Source organism: Tenrec ecaudatus, chromosome 8, assembly GCF_050624435.1.
Source record: "Tenrec ecaudatus isolate mTenEca1 chromosome 8, mTenEca1.hap1, whole genome shotgun sequence".
Taxonomy (NCBI): Eukaryota; Metazoa; Chordata; class Mammalia; order Afrosoricida; family Tenrecidae; genus Tenrec; species Tenrec ecaudatus.
In genome coordinates, this window is record NC_134537.1 from 58,967,718 (window position 1) to 58,985,931 (window position 18,214).

The following is an 18,214-nucleotide window of genomic DNA, read 5'->3' on the forward strand; positions in this document are numbered from 1 at the left end:
GATCATGAGGTGCCAAAGGGACCAGGTATAAGGCATCATGCAATATATATCTATGTGTGTGTGTGTGTGTGTGTGTGTATGTGTATGTATTTGTATATATATATCATATTGAATGAAGGGGGACGTGCAGAGTGGAGACACAAAGCTCAAGTGTCGGCCACTGGAGATCCCCTCATAAAGGGGTTTAGGAGAGGAGATGGGTCAGTCAGGGTGTGAGGTAGTACCGATGAAGTACACAGCTTTCCCCCAGATCCTGGATGCTTCCTTCCCCCAACTACCATGATCCGAATTCTACCTTGCAGGACTGGATAGGGCAGAGGTTGTACACTGGTGCATATGGGGGCTGGAGGCCCAGGGAACCCAGGGTGGATGATACCTTCAGGACCAAGGGTGTGAGGAGCGATGCTGGGAGAGTGGAGGGTGAGTGGGTTGGAAAGGGGGAACTGATTACAAGGATCCACATGTGACCTCCTCCCTCGGAGATGAACGGCAGAGAAGGTGGGGAAGGAATACTCCGGATAGGGCAAGATATGACAAAATAACAATGTATAAATTACCAAGGGCACATGAGGGAGGGGGGAGCGGGGAGGGAGGGAAACAAAAGAGGACCTGATGCAAAGGGCTTAAGTGGAAAGCAAATGCTTTGAGAATGATTGGGGCAGGGAATTTGCGGAAGTGCTTTATAAAATCGATGTATGTATATGTATGGATTGTGATAAGAGTTGTATGAGCCCCTAATAAAATGTAAAAAAAAGGAAAGGGGCAAAAAAAAGAAAATGATTAGGGCAAAGAATATACAGATGTGATTTATACAATTGATGTATGTATATGTATGGATTGTGATAAGAGTTGTATGAGCCCCTATTAAAATGTTTTTAAAAATTATTCTTTCATTGAATTGAACAAAATCTTACGGTATACCAACCACACACAAAACATTGAAAAAACAAAAGTTAACTATTATAAGGCTATTATTTAAACTGATATCCTTTTGTGGTAAGGAAGACATATGTGTAACACTTGGATTATATGCATATAAAACTTACTACATATAATTTATATAAAACTTATTACCACCACTTTTTTGTCAGTTTGTTGTACTATGGTATCTTGTGTTTCTGTGATGCTAGAAGCTATGTTGCTGATATTTCAGGTGCCAAAAGGGTCACCCAGGTTTCAGCTAAGATTCCAAAATAAGAACAGACTATGAAGAAGGAATTGGCTGCCCAATTCTTAGGAAGTAGCCACTGAAAATTGATGCAGAGCATGAAAACATTTTCAAATACTGGATGCCTGGTAGATTTTGCCTTGCTTGGATCCACAATCAGTACTCCTGGAAGCAGCAATCAAGAGATCTAAAGATGAGTTCCACTGGATGAATCTGCTTTACAAGGTCTCTTTAGAGTATTAAAAAGCAAGGCTGTTGCTTTGAGGACTAAGGTGGGCCTGACCTAAGCCATGATATTTTCAATCACTTCATATGCATGCAAGAGTTGCACACTGAATAAGGATGACCAAAGAAGAGTTGATGCATTTCCATTGTGGTGATGGTAAAAAATATTGAAAGTACCATGGACTGCGAAAAGGCCAAACCAACATGTCTTGGAAGAAGAGTGATCCTTAGAGGCAAGGATCGTGAGACTTCATCTTACATGCTTTGGACCTGTTTTCACTGGAGACCAGTCCCTTGAGAAGATCATTAGGCGAGGTAAAGTAGAGTGGCATCAAAAGAGAGGAAAACCTTCAACAAGTTGGATTTCCATAGTGGCTGCAACAATGAACTCAAGCCTGGGAACACTTTGAGGATGGCACAGGACCAGGCTATGTTTGGTTCTGTTGTGCACAGGGTCACTATGGGTTACAACCAACTTGATGGTACCTAACAACAACAAAACTTACTGCTGTAATAGTGATGTGAGCAAACTGCAGTGTGACAGACTAGGTAGAAGTAACTAATCCAAATAGAGTCATGAAAAAACCCCAGCTACATTTGAATTTAATTTGAAAATTAAATAGGTAATATTAATTTTAATAACAGAATTTAACCCATACTGCCAATATACTATCATGTCAACATAAAATCAATGTGAACATTAGTAATGAGATGTTAACACTTTTGTAATGAAGTTTTAAAAATATAATGCATGCATTTATACTTATAGTCATATTTATTTGGACTAGCTACAACTCGTGTGTTCAACAGCCACATGTGGTTTTAGTGACCAGATTAGACAGAGCATTTCTATACAGACACCTGAAAGCACTTACAGAAGAAACCACTAAACCAAATCACTGCTGTTGACTCAGGTCTGACTCACAGCAACCTACAGGACAGAACTGAGTTTCCCAATGGGTTTCTGAGGCTGCAAATGTTCACAGGGGTTGGAGCCTTACTCTTCTCCTGAGGACAGGCTGATGGTTTGCAAATATTGACCTTGAGATTAGTAGATCATGCCATTAGGGCCTAGAAAAATATTAGAAGCTACTGAAATTAGATAGTGGTCTGTGTTTTATTTTTTAAATTTAAGCTATTTTAAAAAAAGCATATGTCAGAGATGTGGTGATAACATTAAAACAATGCCATTTTCAATGATCCTTAAGGTTTATTAGTATCCTAGATAAAGAGAGAAATAGGGAAACAGATAAACAGAAAGGCTAAGAGAGTGTAAATCTGGTTCCTTAGTTGCAAGTCTTGTTTGGGTCTCAATATAATACTAGAGATGCCTTTTCCTCTAGAGAACTTAAATCAATAAAGATAACAGATATGCTCACTCAGCAGCCATTTAAAATATAGATAGTTTTCTCTCTGCTCAGAAAAAGTAACATCATGGGGCTTGAACGACATATGGAAACAATTAATCCAGTGGACTGACCGACCAAGAACACACCAGTCTCCACACTCCTGAGATCAGAAAAAGTAGATGCTGCCTAGCTACAATTACCACCTGCTCTGCAAGGGTGCCCATTGGAATGTCTTGGATAGAGTCAGAGAAAATTGTAGAATATAACTCAAAATCATAAAAGAGACCAGGTTTATTGATTGAGTAGAGATTTCTCTTAGTCTCTACTCAGCTCTAGACCTTAGTCACCATTCAGATATGGACCTGAATTCACCCCTGTGTTAGAATACTCAATCATTTAAGATCAAAAGGGAATATTTTAAAATTTTAATTAATAATTTTATTGAGGGCATTTCCGCTTGAACAGTTTGATTAATCTGCTCATGTAAATTGTTTTGCTGGTAGTTGATTAATCCCCTCAGGTGGGACTGGTGGATCTATTGATTGGGGTGGCTCAATTGATTCTAGGCGCTCCATGTCCTCCTCCTCTAATCATCAGCCCATCTGTTCCCATCCCATGTTTCAGGGTTCCAATTTTTTCCAGTTAATGTCCTTCCTTCAATATCAGACACTGCTCAAGACCTGAAATTCAGCTGATGCTGTAAATCAGTTACTTGTATGATGAGACTGAATTTGTGGCACATGAAGTAGCTTTCAGTTCTGTTTTGGTTTTTTGTTTTTTTTTTTGGCACTTGAGACATGCTTTTGAGGTTCTGAGATCATCCATTTCCTTGATCACATTTTCTATTTTAAGTAGGACCAGCCAACTAGCTGCCTTATACATCTCATCCAGACAAAACTGCTGGAAAATAGCAAACACGCAATCACCCAGAGCCTCTCTTCTCAGCAGCACTTCATCTATTGGTGGTGGTACTGTGGATATTAGCATTGTGACCTCACACCATGGCTTAGCACCGCCCTCTCGAGTAAGAGTGGCAGACTTATCCATGCCTTTAGGGGTAGAGATGGCATTGCTGTTAAGCCTAATCAGGATGGACAGTCAATTTGAGACGCCCATATTTATTATCTTGTTCCTGTAGAATCACTCTCGGTACCAATTGTGTTATGCAGGGTTCTCTAGAGAAACAAAACCACGACACTTATGATTTATACAGCATGAAGGAATATAACAACTAATTAGTTCACACAGCAGTACAGAGGGCGCAGTTCAACTAACTTCCTTGGAAGAGTTAATATACTGAAAGTTCTTCAACACATAGCGCTTCTGGGTCCAAGGTCAAGGAAGCAAACAGCTGAGTCTTCCTCAAGTAAAACAGGCAGAAGCTGCCTACAGGCAGCAAACAGCCACTGATGGACCCAGAGCCCTGGAGCTGGAGCAGCCATGTGGAAACCTTTGCCAGCACTAAGATCCTTCCACCGCCATTGGATGTACAAGACTTTTAACCCCCTGGTCTGTGATCTCCCTGCACTTGGCATCATTGTGAGTGTTTTGTGAGTCTGAAGAGGAATTTATAGAATGGTTTTGGACATATGGGCTAATATTTGATTTATGGACTTAATCTGGACTGGGCTAGGATGTTTTCTAACTATACAATTACTTGTTACATAAGTTCTTTCTTATACACATATACATGTCTCCCTGGATTTGTTTCTCTAGTCAACCTGGAGCAGGTCCAGATGAGATATTGAACTCAAGGAATGCAAGACAGGATCTACCAGCCTCAAGCTCAAGCAAGGTACACACCAGCAGGGTGGCGAAGCAGGTTTCAAAGGAACATCAAGTTCTAACTACAAGATCCACAGGTTGGCTGTCTGTCAAGTAGTGTAGTTCACAAGTTGAGGTTGAGAACTAGGTAGAGCAACCCCATGATGATCTGATCACCAGAGAGCAAGAGAGCGAGAGGCAGTCCTTGCCGAGACATTTATCTCTATGCCCTCCAATCAAACTGTGACCTTTATAATCCCTCATTTTCCTATTGGCCAGATTGGTACAATAAACCTACCTATCACACTTCTGGATACAACATGCTAGTTATGATCATGTCCTGTAACATGTGCCACACTGAACTAAAGATAATGATCTCGACTTGGCTGGCAAGTAGAAAATAAAATTGAAATGTCCTGCCATTGATCTTGCATAATATTCCATTTTAATATCTTCTGAGATTACAATACATTTTGTTATGAATATTGTCTAAGTTATTTAGTAGTGGTTATATGGAGGAATTCTAATCTTCTATTTTTTTTGGGGGGGGGTACCTGGACTCAATTTTATAGACAATGAACCTCACATACAGACTGTGTTAGTCTGGGCAGACTGGAGAAACAAATCTACAGAAACTTATATGTATATTAGAGAGTTTTATATAGAGGGTAATTGTGCATTAAGAAAGTATTCTAACCCAATACTGTCCAAGTCCATAAGTCCAACATTAGCCCATATGTCCAACACCAATCTACAAAGTCCTCATCAATATCACAAAACACACGATGCAGATTGCAGGAGGAAAGCCGAATCAGTGAGCGTATAAGCATCTCAATGCTGTCAGGGGTCTCCACATGGCTGCTCCAGCACCCAGGGCTGCATCTGAGGGATGTCTTGCAGGAGGTGAACCCTGCCAGCTGAAGCAAGGAACTGGCTAAGGCAGCTTCCCCCTGGTCTGACCATCAGAAAGAAAGCGACCTGAGAACTAGAAAGGCGAGGCTTGCCAAGTCATTTATCTTGCGACCCTTCAATTAATCCCACATGTATTTATTGGCCAGGTTGGCACAATAAACAACTATCTCACAGATACTATCGATTTGTCAGTGGTGGCTTGCACATTACTACGACCATGAATAGATTTCTGTGGAACTTCCAACCAAACTAAGAGAGATTGGAGAGAAAGGCCTGAGGATCTACCTCCAAAATATCAGTCAAGGAAATCCCTATGAACTAAAATTTTCTAATCTATAATTGATCATAGGGATGGTACAGGACCAGGCAGTACTTTATTTAGTTGGGGAGAGAGTCACTGTAAGTCAGGAGAAAATTCAGTAGCAGCTAACATTAACAACATGATGTTATTTATAAAGGTCTTTGACTTGGAGAAAGGTTTTTGAAAAATGATTTTGAGAAAAATCTTAAAAGTAGCAAAATAATCAAAATTATAAATGTTGAAAAAGAAATAACGATGGCTTATTTTCTCCCAAGCACTTAACAACTTACTTTAGTATAGGAGATGACTGTTAACTAGTTTTGCTCTATATTAATGGAGGAAAAATACGTTTATTTATTTGCTACAAAGAGATTTGAGACTTTTCTAACTTTATATTATCCATGATTTTATGTGCTCTACCTTCCCAGTGAGAAAGAGCTATAATGAGTTCTGCACAAAAACAAGTACAAATCATAATGACTTACTTCTTTTGTCAGTCAGTTTTGTCCCCGACCCCATCCCCCTTTAGAAGGACAGTCAGTTGTTGAAAATGCATCTGAAAATATCCTAATCTGACTTGATGTAATTCCTGGCGATTCACCTGTTCATCAGAGTTTGTCAGAGGACTTCATTAGTCTGTTCTTCTAGACAAAGGTAGGTAGGCAGGGTAGAGAGCTGATGAATTATCACTTCACTTTCAGTTGAGTTGAAAGTTTGTTTATGTGCAAAGTTAATCTCAGGAAGCTAAGAAGGAAGGTACCCAGTTAGCTCTTTTTACTGTCTTTTTTAATCTTAAAAGCAAGTTATTTTGTTATTCTCTTAATCTGATTCTCCACCTGGAAAAATCCTATCTACTACCCCCTCTTTTTTTCCTTTTCCCACCTAGAATTAAGTTAAGACCGTACAGGAATTGCACTCAGTACATTCAAAGATTTATGACAGTGTTTTGGATTTAATTTTAACCACCTACCTGAAGAAATGCATTCTACAGGTATTGCTAAAGTAATAAGGATATGCCATTTGAAGCTAGACTGTGGTTGGCAGCAACTAAAAGTCAAATGTGTTTATGTTTTGTATTTCTTTTATGATTTCCAGCTGATTTTAGCTTGGTGGATTTAAAAAAAATAGAGCTCTCCTTCTTAATTCCTGGAATGTAACTAAGGAGGAAAATAAAACATGTAGTCTCACTTGTGATAATAAATATCCAAGATGAATTAATATTCCCTGTGATTTTTGGTGTAAAATGTGCTGTGACCTGGTTTGGAGCCAGACTATCTCAGGCCCAAAATGGATAACTTTGGAGGGAGCTTAAGTTTGTAACAGAGCTTTAAGTCTCAGCATCCTCGTTTGCAGAAGGCTATGGATGACAGGGAGAGGCCAAAATCCATTTGCAGAATCCCCACATAGATTAAGGCTCCATTGAGCTCCTTTTGATCAGTAACCAAGGGTAGATATAACCCTGCCCTCAGGCAGCATGCATTGGCGTGTGGATTAACTTCACCTCTTTCCAGCCAGTCGAGGGAAGGGCTGTCTCTTTGGGGTTGCCTAGGTGTTTCCTTGGTGGACGGCATGGGAGTGGAGCCCTGACTGCCTTCGTAGGAAGATTGTGGACCAAGAATGTAAACAATGTACACACTCAATTCATGGCCCTGTCCCTGTTTCTGTAGACCCAACTGCAATTGATGTATTGATTTGACAACAATCGTGAATTTGTGACAGTTCCATTGTTCCATGTCTTATGTAACTAGCATCCTAACTGAATCCTCAGATCCCATTTTGATCTAGTGCTAGCGCCCTCCCTGTTGCAGAAGATTATCTATGTTTTTGTCCCTTTTAAGATATCATAAATGTTATTCCTGAATTATATTTGTGAGTGCGTTTCCTTTTGAACTTTAAAACAAGTCAAAATAAAAATCGAGTACAGGATTACAAAAGCAATGGCTACTTATCAAAAGTAGCTGTCATTCAACGTGGAGACCCAAGCCCAACTGCAAGAAAATGAGACAGTCCCTCACAGAAGGACCCCACAGAAGGGATAATATATCCAGGGTGCAGTGTAGCACGGATGAAACACATAACTCTCCTCTAGTTCTTTAATAGTTCCTCTCCTTCCTATTATGGCCTTAGTTTTGCCTCACTGATCGTGTGAGACTTACATATGTTCATTTGTATAATTACGATAGTTCAACCAATGAAATCCAAGATAGATAAACCCTCCAGAAACAGTTATGGGAGTAATGAGGTATGGGGAGAGGTATGTGTGTGTGGGGGGGGGGGGAATGGGGAGAGGAGGATAAGATAGCAATGATCATTGCATAAGTCCCTTGAGGGGGATGAATAATAGAAATGTAGGTGAAAAGATACATTGGATGGTGTAAGATATGGCACACACAGAAATAAATGATAAATAATAATCATAATGACAGGTAGGGTAGGAGGGGGAAGGAGTAAAGGGGAGCTGATATTAAAGAGTTCCAGAAGAAAGAAAATATTTTGAAACTGATGGTGGCAGCAACTGTACAACTATGTTTGATCTAATCGAATGATGGATTGTTATAATTTGTAAGAGCTTCTCATAAAATAATTGTTTTAATAGCTGTCATTCATATTTCTATAAGCAATAGTGAAATTTATTTTTAGGAAAAGGATAAAAGAAGTCTGTTTTATAGACCACAGTGAAACTTCAATTTAGTCTTAAATTTTCCAGCCAAATTTATAAAACGCCAGATGATTTTTCTTAGGCAATTTTGAAACTGGGCGAGCGGGGAGGCAAAGATTTATCTCTATTTACATATTCAGATTTGAAACGCTAAGAATTCTTATTAGCATTGTCTGAACACTTTTTTTGGCTATTGACTCCTTCAACAAGGGTCTCGGTCCAGAGACCACCAAAGGAGACCAAGAGCAATAAGGGAGGAAGTACAGGGCATCACCCTACCCTCTGATGTAACAACCCAAGAATGGGGTTGGTTTTATTGTTTCACTTTCTTGGGTAGAGTCTGATTTGCATTAGAAACCTCTGCATTCAATAAACAAAATAAAGATAATAATGACCAAAGCTCTCTTGGGAACAGAAAATAAACTCAAGCAATATTTTAGTGTTTCCCACTTAATTCATTGCGTTTTATTTATTGGGTCGAGCTCTCATTGAAGTTATTAGCTGAGTTTGCTGTAGTTTCTCTTGAGTCAGCTACACAGAACAAAAGGTGCCCTGCTTGTGCAGGTATGTGTGTGTGAGAGTCTGTGGATGTGTGAGAGAATATACGTAAGATACATGTGGGAGACTCTATCATGAGAGTTTCTATGTGTATGAGAATGACAGATGTGTTTGTATGTGAGACGCATTGTAAACATTCTTCACATTTCAAATGCATCAACAAAGGGGCGAAGGAGATCCGAAGGAGACGAGTGGCTTTTGCAGACTGAGGGAATGAGAAGAATTGGATTGGAAGTCTGCTTAAAAAAAATAAAAAGTGAGAGCTGACCACAAGGTTGTAAATCCACAACTGGAAGAAGAGAGACATGGCAAGTGACTGAAGTGTGGGTGGCTGCAATGTTTGTGGACTCCAGGAGAAAAAAGCATTGCGTGAAACAGAAAGGGTGTGTGTGTGTATGTGTGTGTGTGTGGTTGTGTGTGTGTGTGTGTGTGTGTGTGTGTGTGTGTGTGTAGTGGCGGGTGTGATTCGTTTGGTCTTCTGAGCCAATCGGAATCCCAGACTGCTAGTAGCCTGTGCAGTGACTGAGAGGAGTCGGAGGGAAGCCTAGCTCTCTGTCTTCAGACAGGGCAGCGCAGCCCGCCTGGGAGTGCTGAATCAGGCCTCTCTTCCCAGGCTGCTGGCCACAGCACCAGACAGCAAGCCTCACACCTCCTTGGAGTATAAAACTCACAGCAAGGAGAGGGAGCGGAGCGGGAGCTGAGAGACAGGGGACCCGACCAGGAACCAGCCATCACATCACTGCAGGTATGCAGCTTGTCACGACTGATCTAAATGGACACGGTTTTTGACTTTACAGAGAGGTTAAAATTGATTGGCATTGCTTCGCTCATGGATGATCAGAATAGAAAGCACTACATAAATGCCTCTCCTAACCCACTAAAGTATAGCACGGGCTTTAAGGCAACATGTTCATCCACCTACTGAATTTTCCACGGAGGAGAGCAGAGACCCGCTACATTGACAGTGATCCTTCTGGTAACAGCATCAATACCTAGATTGTCATGCAGTCCTTTATATGAGTTGGCTGCCTCCATTGTCACACCACCTACCCAGGCAAACACCTGATTGCTAGAAAGCAGGCGGAATATGTTTTACCTTCGAGGCCAATAACTTAATCATAGGAAAAGAACAGCCAGGCATGGTTTTGATTTTTAAAACATGTGGTCAAGGTGGACTCATTCTGACAGAAAGAACACTGTATCCCATGCTATCACTGACGGGAAAAGGAGAGAAGAGAACTAGCTGGGTTTGTTTTTACCTATGATAGTGAGGTTTCTTGTGCACATGACCTACTACTTCTACACTGTTTCCTGAATTGGAAATGCATGTTTCATGTGCAACTCAAGGCAGAGTGAGTTCAAGAGCTCAGATATCATTAACATGCAAAGTCATGGACTGGATCTATGTAAAGCACTTGCTAGGAAGGAAATATGAATTTTTGTTTGATTTTATTTGACCGCCAAATTTGTGGACTCTGGCCATTTCCTTCTTTTCTTTTTAAATTTTGAGGCACATGTTTTGTACAAATCTCTTTCCAGATATTTTAATATGTTTGACTCAGAATTTTGACAAATATTTCCTGTTGATTTTGTGTGATTAACATCGCTTAGTGAGTTCAGAATGTGTTTAGAGAAGTCAGTGGGGACTGAGAGAAAACCTAGTGAAAAGGGACCTTCTTGTTGTTCAAAGTGTTCAATGGCTCTGAATGACTACGAAGAGCCTTTCTGCAATCAAGGACATACACACAGTTACTCACTCTAAACCCACAAGATAATGGTATTCTAGCCAGTGCAGGCAGCACCAAATAGGTTATTGGATATCCAAATAGCACGTTTCTTCATGGTTTCTTAGTAGAGCATATCCAAAGAAATCCCTAATAATTCATGAATAAATCACCATTTGGTTAATCCTAGTTTACAGGGCAGACCTTATTGCTACACATGTACCTGGCCAAGGAAGATGGGGAAATTATGGAAAGGTATTTGTTTTGCACAGAAGATTGGAGAATTTATACTGACAAGATTATGTAGATGTACATGATTTTTTACAATGAAAGGAAATGCATTCTTTAGCTCTTCCACAGAGTCATGGAAACTTCATAGTTTTGTAAATTGACTAACTTGAATGGCTTAAACAGCAGAGCTTTAAAATATTTTCAAAGAACTAAAATGGCATTTAATATTGAATCTGGGAGAGATGATTTTGATTTTATTGGTGATCATTTTTCTTCTTTTACACCACAAAAGAACTAATTGTAAATAGTAAATAAATCAACCCAAATAAATTTGGTTAAGTATTAAAAGAGTGGTTTTATATTACTATGGGCATTTTTCAATCTTCAATTTACATAAAATATGAAGTTAATCAGGACCTATTTCCCTCATATCTTTCTAATTAGTTAACTTGTGTTTTTATTTAACATTTCTAATACATTAGATATTTTTCTAGAATACAATTTCTCATGTGTACTCCATTGGGTATATACCAAATTTAGATTATTTCCCATGTTTTAGCATGCATAAAAACTCTTCAATAGATAAATAACCTTTGCAATAATCTGTTTCTTACTTGGCATAAATTCCTGGAAGGGAAACTGCTAGTTAATGTTTTAAGAATAGTTGTATTGGCATATAGAGGCTGATTAAAGACAAGAGCGAACATGCATCCTTTGAATGAAGTATAAGACAAAGATGAATATAAGAAGTGCCTTGGTGATGTCATACTTTGTACTATATTTTTTTCACTAGGAGAGGTAATCTGTGCATCTGAGTCTAGCTAGCCAGAGCATGAAAGACATACTTTCAAAATTCTTTACAATAAGCACCACTTACTTGGCCCTTTTCTTCGCATACAAAGATGTGATGTTAGACCCTGAGTCTGATACCAACCTCTTATCAAGAGGCCAGGGATGCTCGGGCCAAATACAAACAATGCTAGATTATAGACGTATAACCCACAATGAATTCAGCCCACTCCAGGCATGTTCTAGGGTTCTTACAGCAATCACAACAGCTTGCTGGCATCTTATTAACATCAGGGGCCTTTACATATGTAGAAGAGAACTTAAAAAGGAAAAAAAGGTGCCTAGTATTGGGCTTGGAATATTTTGCACAAAGGGCTAACAAAGAAAACCAATTGTCTTGAGCGATAAGGTATGTACTTGTGAGCTCTGATGCCATCCACTTCTTTGCTGGTTAGCTGCTTCACTTCCTACTACTTAGTTCTCCTTTTCTGGTAATTGAACCTGCTGACTTAATAGTGTGTAAAATTAATTCTTAACACCTGTCCAACTAAAATGTCAGACCACTCATCTAAACACTAACTACTTAAGCACGTTTTCCATTGCTACTACGTCTAGCATCTAGTTGGGAAGACAAGATTAGTCAATAAATCCACAGGACACAGCTTCTTTGCTATAGAGCATTGGCCTAGAGCCACAGGATGAGTATGCACATGGAGAATGAGAGGCTGGAAGCAGCATGAGTATGAAGTGAGAAGTTGTGGTAGTTACGTAATCTTGTGTCAACTTGAGGCTATTAAGAGTGAAGGAGTGAAGTCTAGCCTGTCAATCAGGTCAAAGCCTGATGTTCCTTGTGGGTGTGGACATCTCATGAGGATTCTGGGAACTTCCTCTCTTTCTCCTGGGAGGTGGGTCACACACTCTCTCTGCTTCACTTTCCTGCTGTTGAGATACTGGAAAGCTGGAGGAGCCATGAGACCAGTTCCAGTGCTGAAATGCTTCCACCACCACTGGATCCACAAGACTTTTCACCCACCGGTCTGTGATCTTTCTGTATTCGGCATCATTGCATGTACTGGGTGAGGAATTTATGGACTAGTATCAGACTTATGGGTCAATATCAGACTTATGTCCTTGATTTGAACTGGGCTGGAATGTTTTCTCAATTAACAATTGATATTTGATATAAAGCTCTCTTTCATGCCCATATGAGTGTCTCTGGATTTGTTTTCCTAAACAACCCAGTCTAACAGAGAAGTTATAAAGACTGATGGACTCAAATTCAACTCCAAAAGCCAAAGAAGCACTGCATTTATTTCTTCAGATTAGTTGCTTGTACAAACCTTTGGTAATATTTCTGGAGATTTAAAGCAAACTCTTACGTGTACACATATATATCACACACAGGTGTGTGGGATTAGGGTAAATGTACTGTTAACACTCCTGTACACATAGACCAGGACAGGGCAATATACAAAGTCTAAAAAAGTGAAACCTTCTCTGATCTTTCAGACACTTGAGTCTTCAAATGTCTTTAAAAAAAAAAGCCTCTCTCCAATTTTATGAACCCTCTTCCTTTTTGAAAGTATAAAGTATTAGTTAGAATGCAAAATAGTCAGTTTCTTTTTAATTCTCAGAATTCATGCTGCCTGGCAAAATAAAGACTGCAGTTTAAAGAGGATTCAATTTCCCTTTCTCTTAGCTCCCCTCTTTGAATCTTCCCGAGAGTCTTTTTGATGAGGGAAAGTGGAGTAGCACATGAAAAACAGCAAAAAGAAACACGTGGGATTTCTCCAGAGGAAATGTTCCTAACTTGCTTTAGCATTAGACTTACCTACTTACCTTTTGCTTTAATCATGTCTCAGATGGAAGTACAAAGCCACATAAATTTTCTACACTAACTTCAGAACCCTAACAAATTTGGTTTCAACACTGAAGAGCTACTTGTATTACTATTTTTGTGGCAGTTACATAATCTGGTGTCAATTTGAGACTTGAGAGGATTAAGAGTGAAGCAGTGGAGTCTAGTCTGTCAATCAGGTCATCGCCAAAGATTGGATCATGGCTTTCTCTTGAGAATGCTGGGAAATCTGATTTTTCCTCCTTAGAGGCAGGAGACACTATCTGCTCACTTCCTGTGAGACATCCCTGAGGACAAGACATGGCACTACACTGATGCACCCTGTGCCCTGGGAACTGGAGAAACCACATGGAGACCTCTGCCAGTGCTGAGATGCTTACAACATCACTGGATCCAAAGACTTTCTACTCATTGGCCCATGATTGGCCTCCATTTGGTCATTGCATGTGTTTCGTGAGTCTGAAGAGGACTTTATAGATTGGTATCACACATATAGGCTCATATTAAACTTATGGACTTGATCTGGACTGGGCTGGGATGTTTTCTTAATGTACAATTGCCCTTTATGTAAAACTCTCTTATACACACATGCGTGTCTATGAATTTGTTTCTCTAGTCTACCAGGACTAACACAATATGTAAAACACATTCTCAAAAATACGAATTCTTCACATCTTAGAGATGAAATATGGATAAATCTAGTTTAGAATAGATACTTTTAAAATATAGCTAGTAAGTAAGTTCTTTCCTTGTGTTATTGTTACACCAGGAGTGGGTCCTATTCTAGGAGCAAACTATGCATGTGTATCAATGAAACATTTGTAACTAGCAGTGATGGCTTCCATTTAGTTCATTCTACTTTGGTCAGGCGAGGGAAGCCAGCTTCATGAGTACCCTTTGGCTCAACTCCCACTCCACTTGCTATTAAACATGACAGTTCTGGGGAAACTCAGATTGGGGTTTATATAGCAGTGTCTGCGTGGGCCAGAGGAAAGTTGTCTTTTGGCGGGGTTGGCAGCTGAGTCTACTTTTGAGAGTCGAGAAGACAGAGGAACATAGAGCCCAGGAGGGATGTGGATGGATGATGGAAGACGTGGCATTAGTGTGCAGAAAGAGAGATTCTGAGGTTGGGGAGCAGGGGACTTTGGGAGCTCTGCAAGTACCCACGGCTCAGGAGCCAATGTGCATGAGCAAGGCCTTGAGAGTTCTGGTTTCGAATGTTCTTTGACACCGCTGCACTCAGCTGGGAGGGACTGTGTCTGTGAATCAAAGAAAGGGTAAAGTGGAGGTTCCCTGTTGTGTCAGAGAAAAGGGAAGCCACTGTGAGTCGCCCACATCTTTATCTAGATTCTCCTCTGTTGTACTTCATGTGTGATCTCGCATGCTGAGGAGTGCACGTGTGCTATGAAAGCTTGGGGCCTGTGGAAAACCTGGCTAGGACCATCATGGAACTAAGCACAATGAAATAAGAAAGAAGTTCATCATAGAGGGCGGGGCAATTTGAAATTTATTACCTTATGTAAAAGATCAAGAGTCAAACACCCAGTTTCTTAAGACATTCAGAAAAACACTGAGTTCAAGCACTTCTTTAAAGATTGCTGTTTAATAAAGAATCATAAGGCTGAAAGACTAATCTTTGTAAAGTCACTGACCTGATTGCAGTGTATTAAAAAAGAAAGATTGAACTATTCTGGCAGATGTAGGAACCTAAGATTCAGAAAACATTGGTGAATGCAGGGAATGTGAAACAAAGAAACCACATGACCTAAGGGAAAATTCCCTCGAAGAAGAGTTTTTTGAAAGACATAATGCCAAGAACACAAGAATTCCCCAATATAAATTTCATCCTCAGATTTTCCTCACATGCAGTTAATTTGAATGGTAGGAGTGGAGTAGTAGACTACAGTGTACAGGGGAACACTTGACTTGTTTGTGTGAAATGGTAAGTTGAGTTTGTCTAGAACAAACATTTCATACCTCTCAAATATTGTGGAACCTGACTCTACATTGTGGCTCCAAAGTCTGGGAGGACACTAACCTTCTCATCCTTGGAAAACTAGCCACTTTGCTCTGCTTTGTGCAATTATAGCATGGACTCTGGATAATGCCCTGTTTTCTAATTATAGCATCATTGTTTGTGGAAGGCTGATAATTATGTGATATTGTACATATAGTTAATAAAAGTCCAGCAACTCTATAATGAAATTTCCCAAGTAATAGTTTTGCTAGTAATCTAAATTTCATTGAATTTTTCCTTTATGAACTATTGTATAGGGGTCAGATTATACTACATATATTCATGTCTATAATCTTCACTATAATTCTTAGAGTTTTTCCTCTGCAAGTTTTAATGATTAAGGAAATTGATTATAACCTAAATATTTTGATAACTGAGTACATAATCAATCAGTTATATAAGCATGCATTTAATAGATGTTCATTGTGGCTCTTCTTTATATAAAGGTAATAATAAATGAGTATCATTAGTAGTACAATCAACTCCGCTATGTTGTCATATATATTCTTACATTTAATTTCCATATGAGTCAGTTATTCACATAACAAAATAAAAATCAATAAACACCTACCTATAGCACAGACCCATTTCTAAATAATGGAAATTACACATATGAAAATAATCTTGATTAATTTTTAATTAACTTCCATATTCTTAGGAGTGCCCCATTTGAAAGATGGTAAACTGATGAAAAAATTCAACCCTAAGCTTACTAGTTGAGAACAAAATATTGCTATTTGTTACCACTGAGTCAAGTCAAACTCATGCAACCCCTTGCATGATAGGACCAAGCAGTACCTAGTCCTCACCTTCCGTACAACCATTGATTTTAAATGAATAGTAGACCAAAATCGCAGTAACAGAACCATGGTTTTCTATGGCTAGAAAGCAGAGAGATATTCATACTGCATTGCCATTGATACAGGTGCCTGAAATATCACTTACATGTAGCACTACTTCAAAATCATGGCAGCTCTTCAATGTACTTTTGGATTTACTATCTAGTTCGAAAACTGAAAAGGAAGAGTATGCACAACGTTTCTTAAACAGGAAGAACTGATGAAAGAATTCAAGCCTTGACTTCTAACACTGAAAGATTCTAGGGCAAAATATTGCATGATGCAGGCAGCACAAAAAAAAGACCCATGGAAATAATACGCAGAGTCACTGTACCGAAAGAACTAGTCGATATTCCACCATTTCGGAAGGCAGACATGAATGAGAAACAATGGTGCTGAAGTTCAAACTGCACTGAAAGGATCAGCTGAAAATAAGGCTCCAGGAATTAACAGAACACAAAATGCAGTGTTTTGGAAAGCTGAAAAACCACTGGCAGCTCTCAGTCATCGATGCCAGGAAACTTATAGGCCAACTGACTACAAACGGTCCGCATTCGGACCCATTCCAAAGAAAGGTGACTCAACAGAATGCTCATTTTATAGGGAAATATCACTGATATCACACATAAGTAAAACTTTTCTTATGATCATCCAAGAATGCTTGCAGCAGTATACTGACCGGGAGTTGGCCAGAGGTTCAGTTTGCATTCAGAAGAGGCACGGAACAAGAGTGTCATTGCTGAAAGCAGAGAGTACCAGAAAGATGTTTTCTTGTGTTTTATTGACCATGCCAGGCCTTTGACTGCGAGGATCATAACAACGTATCGGCTGCCTTGAGACGAAGGGGATGTCCAGAGCACTGCATTGTGTCCACGTGGAACTTGCACATGGATCAGGAGATCACTGTGCGGTTTCGAATCAGAAGAGTGGTGAATTAGGGTTGGGTCATTTTACCACACTTAGTCAATCTATATGCTGAGCCAATAATCCACGGAGATGTACTACGTGAAGAAGAGCGTGGCATCCGGATTAGAGGGAGCTTTATTAACAACCTGTGGTAATACAGATGATATAGTTCTGCTTGCTGACAGTGAAGAGAAAGGACGCACTTACTGATGAAGATTACACCTCAATGGAGGAGGACTAAAATCCGCACAACTGAACCCATAGATAACACCATGATAAATGGAGTGAAGTTCGAAGTTCACAGGGACTACATTTTGATTGAATTTGTAATCAATGCTCATGGAAGTAGCTGTCAAAAGATTAAAGCTGAGTCGCATTATGTAAGTCTACAGCACAAGGCCTCTTTAGAGTACTGAAGAGCAAGGCTGTTGCTTTGAGGACGAAGGCGCTCCTCACACAAGCCGTGGTTGTCCTTCTTGCCTCATATACATAGGACAGTTGGACACTGAAAAAGAAGAATCAATGCATTTGAATTGTGGTTCCGAAGAAGAATATTAAAATTGCCACAGACCACCAAAATGACAACCAATCTGTGTTAGAAGTAAGACCAGAACGCTCCTTAGAGGCAAGGATGGCAAGACTTCATCTTACATACTTTGGACATATTGGCAGGGGAGACCAGTCCCTGGAGAAGAACATTATCCCTGGTGAAATGGAGGAGCAGCAAATGGAAGGAAGGCCCTCAAGGAGATGGATTGACGCAGTGGCTGCAACAATGGGCTCAGGCATAGGAACAATTGTGAGGATGGAGCACAACCTGGCAGCGTTTCATTCTGCTGTGCACAGGATCACTCTGGGTCAGAACTGACTGGATGGCACCTAACAATAAAAGCAACATCTAACGTGTGCATTAT

General features: G+C 39.8%; 1 protein-coding gene across 2 annotated transcripts in view; it reads left to right on the forward strand.

The window, feature by feature from the left end:
* Nucleotides 1–9,258: 9,258 nt before the first annotated feature.
* GREM2 (gremlin 2, DAN family BMP antagonist) overlaps nucleotides 9,259–18,214 on the forward strand; it is a 115,696-nt gene continuing 106,740 nt past the window's right edge. For both annotated transcript variants that reach the window (XR_012785721.1, XM_075556391.1), the window contains exon 1: nucleotides 9,259–9,681. The gene's annotated coding sequence lies outside the window, so the exon portion shown is untranslated. The remainder of the gene's footprint in view (nucleotides 9,682–18,214) is intronic.